General features: G+C 34.6%; 1 protein-coding gene across 1 annotated transcript in view; it reads left to right on the forward strand.

The window, feature by feature from the left end:
• LOC123664906 (protein Skeletor, isoforms D/E-like) overlaps positions 1–12,277 on the forward strand; it is a 120,374-nt gene that overhangs the window by 68,817 nt on the left and 39,280 nt on the right. The gene's annotated exons all lie outside the window — the stretch shown is intronic.

Here is a 12,277-nt window from a genome sequence, read left to right on the forward strand (position 1 = left end):
CATGCTATTATGTAAAAACTACTGCTACTAATTATGATAAACTAGCTTTTACCCGCGGCTTCGCTCGAATTGAATTTTTTTCAGTAAAAAGTATTCTGTATTACTTCTAATACTACCAAAAATATGTGTACAAAGTTTCACGATGATCGGTTAAGTAGTTTTCGCGTGAAAGCGTAGCAAACAAACTTATAGTCACATTTATAATATTAGTAGGGATTGTGATATCTAAATAGGCGAAATTTCAGATTTCTATAGAGGTGATCTTTTTTTTCGAAAATTTCTACATGGTAATTAGTTAAATAAATAAAACTGCCAGGCATAATAAATAAAACTTCGAATGCTTAATGGTTAAAAAAGTTATTCTAAAAATGACTCGATTGTTTATTTGGATGATGATAATGATGAACTTTTGAATTTTAAATTGAATAAATTATAATTTCATTGTTTGATTTAATGTATTTTTATGCATAATTAAAATAAAAATAGGTAAAAAAACTTTTTAAGTTAAACGGTTTTATGTTAAACATACATTGCAATGTTTAAGATAAATGTACTAAAAACCAAAAAATAATAAAATAGATACAGTCGTGGGAATTATAAACATATGCATAGACTAGACTAAAATAAAACCGTGGGGCACGTCAATTGTCTACAATCGTTGATTAAAATGTTTGTTTTGTAATGTTACACTATAATTAGGCAGTTGTTCAACCGACAACGATGGACGTGTGATAAGTAGGGCTAGAATGTGGAAACAAGCTAGCAAGCTCGATTATAAGCGAGTTTTAGGGTTTCATAGTGGTGAGCGAGTAGTACTTTTATCATATGTTTTGTCGATTAAAGACAAGCTACGAGCAGTGAAACGATTCCTCGCCAGCCAGCAGTGTGAATGTCCAACGATAAACTAGTTGAAACATCTCTTTTATTTACATGGAGTGTATAACTATTGGAATTTCCATGAGCAAGAAAATAGTAAGTAATTTCCTCACCGTCTGCGGGCCAACTGCCTATTTTAACGACGAATTAAACGATTCTTCTATCGCACATTAAGTCGATAATTTGTAGACAATTGACGTGCCCCACGGTTTTATTTTAGTCTAGTCTATGCATATGTTTATAATTCCCACGACTGTATCTATTTTATTATTTTTTGGTTTTTAGTACATTTATCTTAAACATTGCAATGTATGTTTAACATAAAACCGTTTAACTTAAAAAGTTTTTTTACCTATTTTTATTTTCTAGTTTTTAGTTTTTATTTCGCATTCTGTTTAATTCATTTAGTGCTTCATTATTGCAAGGCCCATCTTAAATATTGAGGTTGTATAGTGCACTGTATTCTTCTTGTCAAGCCCTTTTATTTGATACCCATATTGGTGGGATTGATAAAAAATTGTTATCAGACATTTGGTAGCGGCGGCCAGCTTAGATTTCAATTTTGCATAGTAAATTGTATTCTACTTGTTGAGACCTTTCATTTGATACCCATGTTGATGGGATTGATAAAACCTAAGTTATCCGCCATTTTGTAGAGGCCGCCATCTTGGATTTTAATTTTATATAGTACATTGATTATACTGGTTGAGCACTTTTATTTGATACCCATATTGATGGGATCGATAAAACCTACGTTATCCGCCATTTTGTAGCGGCCGCCATCTTGTATTTCAATTTTTTATAGTATATTGTATTCTGCTTGTTGAGCCCTTTCATTTGATACCCATATTGATGGGATTGATAAAACCTACGTTATCTGCCATTTTGTAGCGGCCGCCATCTTGGATTTCATTTTTTTATAGTATATTGTATTCTGCTTGTTGAGCCCTTTCATTTGATACCCATATTGATGGGATTAATAAAACATAAATTATCCGCCATTTTGTAGCGGCGGCCATCTTGAATTTATAATGATAATGAATAAACATAATTGTATTGTCACCAAAATCCAAAGTGTATACAAAATTTCAGATTAATCGGTTGACAGGAAGAGGGTGAAATTTGAATTACTAAATTTGACCCAAGAATAAAAAATAAAACAAACGGGGTGAGCTAAATAAAACCGTTTAAAAAAAATAGAATTCTGCACTCCTTATCTATATAAACTTCAAGTGTGCGAAATTTCATACTCCTCCGTCCGCGCAATTTTCGTAAAAAGGGATACAAAGTTTGGTACTTCACGTATTATTATATAGATTTAAATCTACTACTACGATGGCATTTCTATTCTCTGCAACGGGGGTTATGGGTTTGACATTCGCCGCGAGTTTGTGTAATATATAATATTTATTTATTTGTAAATTTATTCAGATTATAATTTATATTTGACTCTATCAGCTGGCTGTTACCTTAAAATACACGCGTTAGTAAATTAGCCTTGTATATTATTTCTTAGTTGTCTATTTTAAGAACAGAGCATTTGTGTGTGAAAGAAAATCATCCAATCCAAAATTCTTGTATTTGCGATTCCACCTCGAATATTCTATATAGTGACCGCGGTAGCTTTCTCCAACACTTCACCGTTAGAACGGAATTGAAACCGCGATCGATTCCCCAAGTGTGTCGCTTCCAAAAATATTTTCAGCTGATTTATAAATGTTGCGAAATTGATTGTCTCACCAAAAATAATTGAATCTCAGCCAGGTCTGAGTCTGAACTCGGTCTAGACTCGGCTTGTGACCTGGATCTTCAAATATAGCTTGAAATTTAGAAAAGATCTTTGTCAAGTGAATTAATTAATTAGATTTGAATTAATTAATTAGATTTTGATATTTTCGTGGTTGGTTTCGTAACAGTCGGCTCTGTTAAGGAACTAACAAAATTGGAATATGAGAAATAGATTTGGCCTTTTTTGATATTTTATTTTATGTTTATTGTGATGATGTTGTGATGGTCTTCTAACGATGTTTTGAAATATGAATACATTGCCTCGTTATTGAATATTTTATATAAAAATAACCTAAATTGCTTAAAATTTACCGAATGCAAAGTTTTTTAGATTTTTAGCTCCAGTCTAATTTGAAAGTAGATAAAAAATGTTTATTCGGGTTAAGAGCAATACAGTAAAAAGAGGAAATAACAAACCAATCATTTCACTTGCAATCTGACGTGATTTTAAATTTATTTTTTAAATTTATTCTAGACCGGAAACGGAAACCGGAATTTGTTTACGTTTCCAGAAATTACGATAGATTTATAAAAATAAATTATCACATTAATCGATCCTAAGAAATGTGACCGAGTGTGACGTTAAGAAAAAGCGGTACACACGAGATCTCGTGTTAGCAGACTATAGACAATTAAATTAATACCTAATTCCAATACAAATAAGGTTGTGAATTGGTCAAGATTTTTGAGATCATCTTTATATTGACACAATTAATACGTTTCACGCGAGTACCACGTTTCGACTTGTAAAATAACGTTGGAGATTTACTAAAATGTCTTTATTTATAAAACAATGTCATGACTGAATGATTGAATGAATGATATTTCATCGTCAAACGTATACTATTGTACTGTGTATGTAGACTTGTACATAATTTGTAGCTATCTCTGAGGTAGAGCCCGATTGGAGATGTAGCTTGACTTTACAGAAGATAATTCTGCTTTCAAATTGTATTGTGTTCCTGTGGTGTGTAAGTTGGCCAGAGATTCTGGGCAGGGTCGATGTCGGCAACGCGTTTTCGTTGCTTCTGGTGTTGCAGGCGCATATCGGCTAAAGTAAACGCTTAAAATCAAGCGGGTCGCACGCTTGTTTGCCAACCTCTACTAGGCTAAAATAAAGTTAGAATTTTTATTAAAATTTCTACTAATTACATAAAACAGGATGACATTTTATTGCTGATCTTACACTACTAGATACGTTTTGAACTGCAAAATTGTATTTTTTTATTTAATCATTAATTATACGGGGACTATACATATATAATGCTACAGAATATTCCAGAATGCATTAAATAATGTCAATTGTTAAAGGTAAAGGTCGACATTATTAAATTAAGTCACCTTTACAATAGAATAAATTATAATAAAATGTAGTCAGTCACAGATAAAGCACGGGGCTGTCAACGCTTGCAGTCATTTGAATCGTAAGGTAAATGAGCGTCGTGCGTCGGTGTAAGTGGACCACGGCCGAGTCGCGGCGGCGGGCTTATTATTGATAAATTATATTTGATTTTAAACCAACTAAGATTAATTGTCGAGTCGTGCTCGATTCAAGACAATTCAATTTAGCATTTATTTGATATATTGTATTCATTGGTAATTTAATTGATATTGTTATGATGTATTTCCCACTGTTGGGCAAAGGCTTCTTTTATATAGGAAGAAGGATTCGAATATGTAAAGATCGCCTAGGTGTTTATCCAAGGTTTACTCTGTTTCGGTTCTATAGCATCCGTCTCCAGGACAAAATCGCATAACAATACAAGTAACTCAAAGCAGTTACGAATATAATTATGAGATTACAAGTTCCATTATTCATTTCGAATAATAATCTTCTTTTAGTTTAAAAATATCACACATAAATTAAATTAAATTAATTTTAATTGTAATTTGCTTTCGCCGTGTCACTGTGGCAAATATTTTCAAAGAGATTTCGCTAAGCTCGGTCTATTTGTTTTTAATTATAATGAAATATCGATTTTGTTTCGCTCGCCAGCGTGGCGTCGGTTAATCCGGGATTTATCAAACACGGCTCGCAACTCGCCCGGCGCTGATTTTTCGAATTGCATTAGAACGGAATACGATGACAAATAGCTCGTAATGTTAGTAAAACCGCAAATGTTTCGAATTTCATTTGTATTCTAAATGTTTCACATATTGTGTACATAATACATATGTATACATATTTACTGACATATAGAACGTACGTAAGAACTCGTATATTTTACAACATTTCTTTTCTCTACTAGGTTATCTTATTGATTTAAAAACAAATATTTAGGTATTATTCTGAATTAATTGAATCCGTTCATGGTTTTTTTTTTTTAGATAACGGTTTACTTAATATAACTTATTGCCGTTTTGTATGAAACAATGAAAAGAATATTAAAAAAATGTAACTTGGAGAATCATGGAAAAGAAGCAGTGTTCGACAATCAAAAATAACGTGATCCTGATCAGATCTGGCCATCGAGGAGTTATGACTCCTCATAGCTTCGCATCTAGTATCAAATAAACACTCGTACGTCTTTATTAAAATGATGATAAAAATGAACAAGAAAAGCACCAGCTTTTGAACGAAAAAATAAGAATCATCAAATTCGGTACACCCATAGAACATTTTAAGGAAAAAAGTGCAGTCTCAGTACAGTAAATAAAAGTACAGTCGAATTTAGAACCTTCTCTTTTCTGCAATCTTTTAAACGGTTACATCATGTATTTGACCCTTGTTCTCGTTGTAGTTTTAAAGGCGTGTCATTAGTGGCACCAGTCGGAGTGCATGTTCGTTGCTCGGGAAATTAATTAAATGACATTCACTGGAAGCTGGACCCGTTCCAAAGGTTCGGGTTACCCGAGCTCAACTGGCGGCTGATCATTAGGAAATGTTGTCTTTAATTGATAGGAAAATGCTCATTAAATTAACAAATAAATTTGCATCTTTCTCAACGGCTCCTAGAAAGATCCTGTGTTATAGTAATCAAGTAGAACTTTAAATGACCAAAATATGTGAATATTGAAATAAGCTACCTCGCCAATACATTTAATAATATGGACGACGATGACTATCGACTTGTAACTAAAAGTCCGTCTTTGATATTATAATTAAACAACTTTATCTTTCTTTTTGAGGACTAGAAGAGTCCTCCAGTGACCATGGTTGCTGTAAAGTATCCGAAACGTCGGGCATTGAAAAAACTTAATAAACCGCGATAAAATCCGAAAAAGTTATTTCATTATAATGAGTGAAATTCGCGTAAACATTAGGAAACTTAGATATCTTTGATATTTCTTGAAAATTCTGACACAATCTGAAAAATGACATCTATCTAGTAAGCAAAATCAGTCAGTCAGTTCAGCCTATTACAGCCCACTGCTGGACATAAGCCTCCAAAAAAATGTTTTTATAAGTGTGAAATAATCATATATTGAAGACGACAGATAATATGTTGTACTACAAACGTGGAAAATGTAAAAAGTTTCTAACAACGAGAACGTCCTGAAGAGCTGAGTGAGTAATGACGCCGATAAATTTTACCGAAACGTAGAACGCTTCGTGAGATTTAACTTGGAGCTGTAATATATTCCTCTTGTTCTGAAGCAATAACCTGAACTAATGCGAAATAAACATATCATTAATACCCGCCCGATAGCAATTAATTGCTGTTGATTTACAATTAATGCGCGGCAAACATTAGTTATTGACAATAATCTATCGATAATATTATTCAGCTATACCTACTTCTATCAACGAGATATTACAAGATATTCTCAAGCGTTAATCTTAGTTGATTTTAGTTTAAAACAATATTCACCTCTAAAAAGTTCCAAAATAATATTATAGTTACCAACAACAAAAAGTTATGCATAAAGAAACCATAAAAATTTCTATGCACTAATGTTATTGAGAAATCTCAATAAATATCCAATTTAGTCGTAGCCTTCACGAGTGACAGCATTATAATTGATTTACAAATAGAAACAGTTTACAAACACGTACTAAATAAACGGCGCTCGACTCTCGCGAGGCGAACGTCGTGACCGCAGGCTGCGGCGTCAAGTCGACTTAATTACACGGACACTTGATGCAACCTCTTTTATCGAGAACCTTTTTAGTTTGACACACATTCTCGAAAATTAACAGTCTTTTATTGACGCAAGCTTCCTCGCGCTGTGAAGTAATCGCAAACCATACCTATACAGTCAGATCCTATATCATATCAAAACACAAATTTGGTAAGAGTTTTGGTCCATATCATCCACTTCCATAAGCCATCCGTCACCCATCCCATTTGTCGCTCTAGATTCTGAGCGGAGCTTTCCTGTTGCAGAGCCGCAACAAGGCGCTGTCCGGAGGGACGACAAGCGCACCCTCCCGCTCCCGCAAGCCCCTCGCTCGCCTCGACGCCACCACCTACCGCCCCCCGCACCTCCGCGCCGGCCCCCCCGCCACCCTCGACCAGCCGGCCACCCACGCACACCACCGCCGGGCGGACCACTTCACCCCGCCTCAACACCAACTAATCCCGAACACCCAAACCAAAGAGAAAAACTTCGAGATCCAGCGCTCCGAGGAAATTGAGCAAAAGTCCTACGAACCTCAGACACAGGACAGTCTGTTTCAACAAAATGATCAATCAGATCGACAAGGCTTTTCTGAACAGGGACATGTTCAATCGGATCAGAGCCGGCACTATCAGAACGATCAGTATCAGCGCCAACCTTTGAACCAATATCAGCAGGATATTCAGTATCATCCAATTGCTCTATCGACGGAGGATTTATTGCGTCAGCAGCTTTACTATGAAGAGCAGCGCCGGGCGCTCGAGCGAGAACTGCAACAGTACCAACACATTCAGTTCCAGCGGGAGCCCGTACAGTACAGTCTACTGCCCTACGGACACGACCAGTCTCACAGGGGTAAGAGGAGCCATGTTGACCTTGACCTAGTTGCGGGGTCGGGGTCGCAGTGAGCGTCTCTCGCGGTCGATGATCGGTCGTGCAATCGTTGCGAAATTAATTATCCGCTCATCTTCCATCGAAACTGCGGTCAATCGATGCCTCGTTACGACACGTGCGATTGGCCAATCATATAAACAACCGAGCCGGTGAAGTGTGCCCTTCTAAACGTTCCTCTTACAACCGGCCTTGGAAACATCTGCACTTGGGCCGCTCAGATCAAAACATCGTTTTTAATTTTAGATATCCTTTCCATTCCGTTTTATTATTTACTTATCCGCCTGTATGCGTAGGTTTGCGTGGGATTTAACATTTTAAGATTGTGATTAATTTTGTGCAATACTTTTTTGGGGCACTGTTTATGCTCTAAAGCATACTTTTACAAATTAGATGTCTAATGAAGTGGGTTCATTCCAAAATATATCATCATGCCGGCCAGCATCAGCGAAATATTTTGCCATCATGCGTCACCCTTGACGATTGAAGAATTATGGTACTGGCCAGTATGTTGATTTACACTTTTGATTTGGAATTTAACCAACGCGGTTACAAAATTATCGTTATAAATTTTGGAGAATGCCATAATTGGGCCAGTGTTTTTTTCATTTTCATTACACATAAGTTTGTTTTATTATTTTTTTATATTTTAATATTATAAATACGCAATGTGTTTCACAGATATTATCATAGGAATATAATTGTTTAGCTTAGTGCTTGATACGTGCTCTAATTTCACTGCTTCTTTTTTGAAGTGTTTTGAAAGGCAAAGAGACAATTGCATTCTTTACTTAGATATTATATTTTTAATAATAATAATATTTCCTTAACTCGCAAACACCTGTGATAGGATAAACATTTAGGTATATATTACTATTACTCATCGACGATTGACATTTTTCTGTAAATTTGTGTATATTTGTAATATATTCGCAGTTGTTCTGCTTTAGTTAAATATATTTTTATACTTTTATACTTAACATTAAACAAATACTCATAATGTAATAAAGCTTGCCAAATAACCGGAGTTTAATTTATTTCCTATATTTTGTATACATTTCCTACTAATAATAATAATAATGTTTGCTCGCAAACAAAAAAAACCGACTTCAATTACATCGATAAGTAATACAACGTAGGTAAACGAAATAATTGTCAAGTAAATACGCGTTGTTAGATATAACTTGAAATTTACTTATCAGATCTTAATTAAATTTAAATGGGACAGCATGACATGCATCACATTTCCACGCTCCACGATCCACGGAGTCAGGAGTTCTGAGGTAACATACATATAAAAATACAATTGAATTGAGAACCTCCTCCTTTTTTGAAAGTCGATTAAAAACAATTTTATATTGAAAAATTAAAATAAATTACAAATACAACTCAGGAGTCGTGGAAAGATAATGACAGCTTACTGACGAAAATCAAATGAATAAATTCGTAACGGTGAAGCGCCAGAGGTTGTCATTCAACGTGCGTTCTGTTTGTAAATTTCGATTCATAATGTTATTTAATATCCTGCTTCAGTCTGTAAAATAACCCACTGCTGGGCATAGGCTTCTTTCCTCATGTAGGAGAAGGATCAGAGCTTAATCCACCACGCTTCTGCAATTTGGGTTGGCGGATATATTCCCTACTATGAGTAACGATCGCTATCAGGTGTATATGATAACAACCGGGACCGACGGCTTAACGTGCTCTCCGAGGCATGGTGGGGAGTCCCACAAGGACTGCACAAACACCCAGATATGACAGAATGTTATTTAATATTTTAATGCTTAAAAGTTGTGACGCGTATTTGCAAAATAAAAAGTAGCCTACAATTGTTCTGGATCTCCCGCTATCTACGAACCAAGTTTTAATTACGATCAATTTAGTAGTTATTGAATGAAAGAGGAACGAATTGTAAGATGTGAATGAATTAGTAGGATAAAAGTATCCATTATTATACTAGCCCGTTGGCGCCGTGTAGTGACCGGCTGACCATTCTGCTCCGGGGTCGTGGGTTCGATTTCCGTCTGAGTCTGTGTCTATTATTTATATATGTATTATTACCTACCTAATGCTTGTGTTATAGTATAACACAGCATTAAATTTCTTACAGTAGGAACAGATGATCGTGTGTGTATGTTAGAAGATAAAAAAAAACCAATGTTAATTTACAGTATCCACATCTTTAATTGGCAGATTGCTAACTATTTGTAGAACCCAATATTTTAAACTATCGTAACTCGCCAATAATTGTGCAATTGATATCGCTAAGCTTTTGCAAGTTATCTTCCTAATTTCTGTTTTTTTTTTGCTAGTACTAGCTATACTTCACAGTTTCACACAGTTCATAATTTGAGGAAACAAATAGTCTATAAGCTAAAATAGGCTATAGCCTTCCTCGAAAAATGGGCAATACAATATAAAATTCAATTCGAACTAGTTGTTCCTGTGGTACTCTTCCTGTTCCTGTGTACAAACAAAATTTTCAGCTTTATAACATTAGTATATATAACATAATAGGCACGTTTCATACGCCGAAAGGAAATTGACTTGTCTGTATGTAACCGTGTGTTCATCTAGTGTTGTAAAGCTATCAGATTGGGCTGCAAATCCTTTTCCCTTAATAGAAAAAGAGGCTATTGTAAAAGGTCCACGTAAATGACTCCCGCGGGACTTACAGCTGCTACACACACGCTCTGAATACGGTAAGGATTAGAATAGCAACGAGAGCGAAAGAAAACAAATATTTATTTATAATTTACATTTGCTGTTGAAACTTGTTTAGATACTAGCTGTACCCAAAGCTTTCACTCGCTTTCCTTGCTAAACTATCCAAAATAAAAATATTTAACAATTTGAATCAGTATTTCTTGAAATTAGCGCGTTTAAACAAACAAACATATTGACAGCTTTATAATAGTAGTTTAGGTACGTAATATATAAGAAATTACAATCTCTCGACCTTCACTAACCTCGCCCAATCACACTTTTCGTAACACTCTCGTCACGTATCCACCAGTTTACTCCTAAAGTCAAGCGTGCGGGAAGATGTTTTTCTTCAAAAATGTGTTGGCTTCAGCACCACAATTACAAAATCCTACAAATTATTTTAAAGCAATCATTATTTAAAAAACTTTGTGGAGTGAACATCCATTTCAGCTTATAGTATAAGTTTAGATCGCGTATTGAAAACCTTTTTCGTTTAATAGCGCTCAAGAACATTTAAAACTTAGTACTTATTTTGAGTTTGAGAGCCAAGAGAGCGTGTTTGAAACATTTTGATTATTTCCTTCGCAATTTCGTGCAACTTTATTTCACATATAATATTGAGAAGAACTAAAGTTCTCTTTTAACCGACTTCCAATAAGGAGGAGGCTCTCGATTCGATCGATATTTTTATGTATGTTAATTCAGAACTTTTTGAGGAGTTTCGAACAGATTGGGTGGACCGATTTCGATGATTTTTTTTTAATCGAAAGGTAAGGGTGTGTCATGTGGTCCCATTTAAATTTACTTGTGATCTGATACGTTTTCCTCAAGCTGTATCTATTAATGCGTATTTACTTGACTATTTTTGTATTAATTTATTCCATTATATTTATTCATTTAAAATCAATTTATTACACAAGTTAATTTTTTCATCGTTTTTTTTCTTTCTTTATTTCCCTCGTCTACATTTGTCTACATTTCACTGTGTTGTAATAAATTTCCTAGCAAGTATTTCAAGGAGAAAATTCTAAAACTTTCCGTAAGTTTAAACACATCGCGTCAAAGATGTGTGGGACATAAAAGATTAGGAGCAAAAGTTGCCAACGAGTGTGACAACATCACCTCCCAAGGGCACGGTTAGACGTTTGTTACTTTAAAGCGCTAAATGTTAAAGCTTTTGCTTAAAAATAATTATTTGATTTTGAAATAGTCTTCAGATGTCCTAACCTTAAAAAAAATATTTACCGCTAAAAATGTTCAATATTTTTATTTAGTACAAAGTCATTAAAATTTTAAGAACAACATTTTTTCGTGTCCTGGTTCTTTTAGAAAAAAAAAATCATGTGAAATAATAGATTTTTGAAAAAATACGTTGTCAATGGCAAGACAGACAAAATTAAGTGGATCTTCACCTTGATACTAAATTAAACTCTCACATACATTTATCATAGAAAGAGACAAAAAAACAAAAGCGTGATGAGTGTAATTAGGCCTTAATGCAGTGTCAGTGTTTCTTCCGTAAATGTATTTATATATATTATGTATTATTTCTATGTATATTTATTAAAATATATAGTTATAATAGTCGATTGTTACTTGTAACACAAGCATTAAGTTGCTTAGTATACGAACATACGAGCGTGTGTGTATGTTATAGGAAAAAAATAATCTGGGAATGCATTTACGTGATTGCGTCCAGAAACAGGCGAATTTCTGCTAAATATAATCTGATGAGATTAAGACCGCTTGTGCAAAACGCTGCGTTTGTCCCGACGACAGCGTGTTCCCGGACAAATTATCGCTTTAATCATCCCTGATCCGCAAAGCAAACGTTTGCTCGTACTGTGGTCGTAGAACCGAAGAGCGTTTAAAACGGATTCCATAGACTTTTTAAAAGCCTTCTTTATGCTGATTCTATTTGAGAATTATTTTAAACGAAAAAAAACTAAGCTTT

This window comes from Melitaea cinxia, chromosome 23, assembly GCF_905220565.1.
Source record: "Melitaea cinxia chromosome 23, ilMelCinx1.1, whole genome shotgun sequence".
NCBI lineage: Eukaryota > Metazoa > Arthropoda > Insecta > Lepidoptera > Nymphalidae > Melitaea > Melitaea cinxia.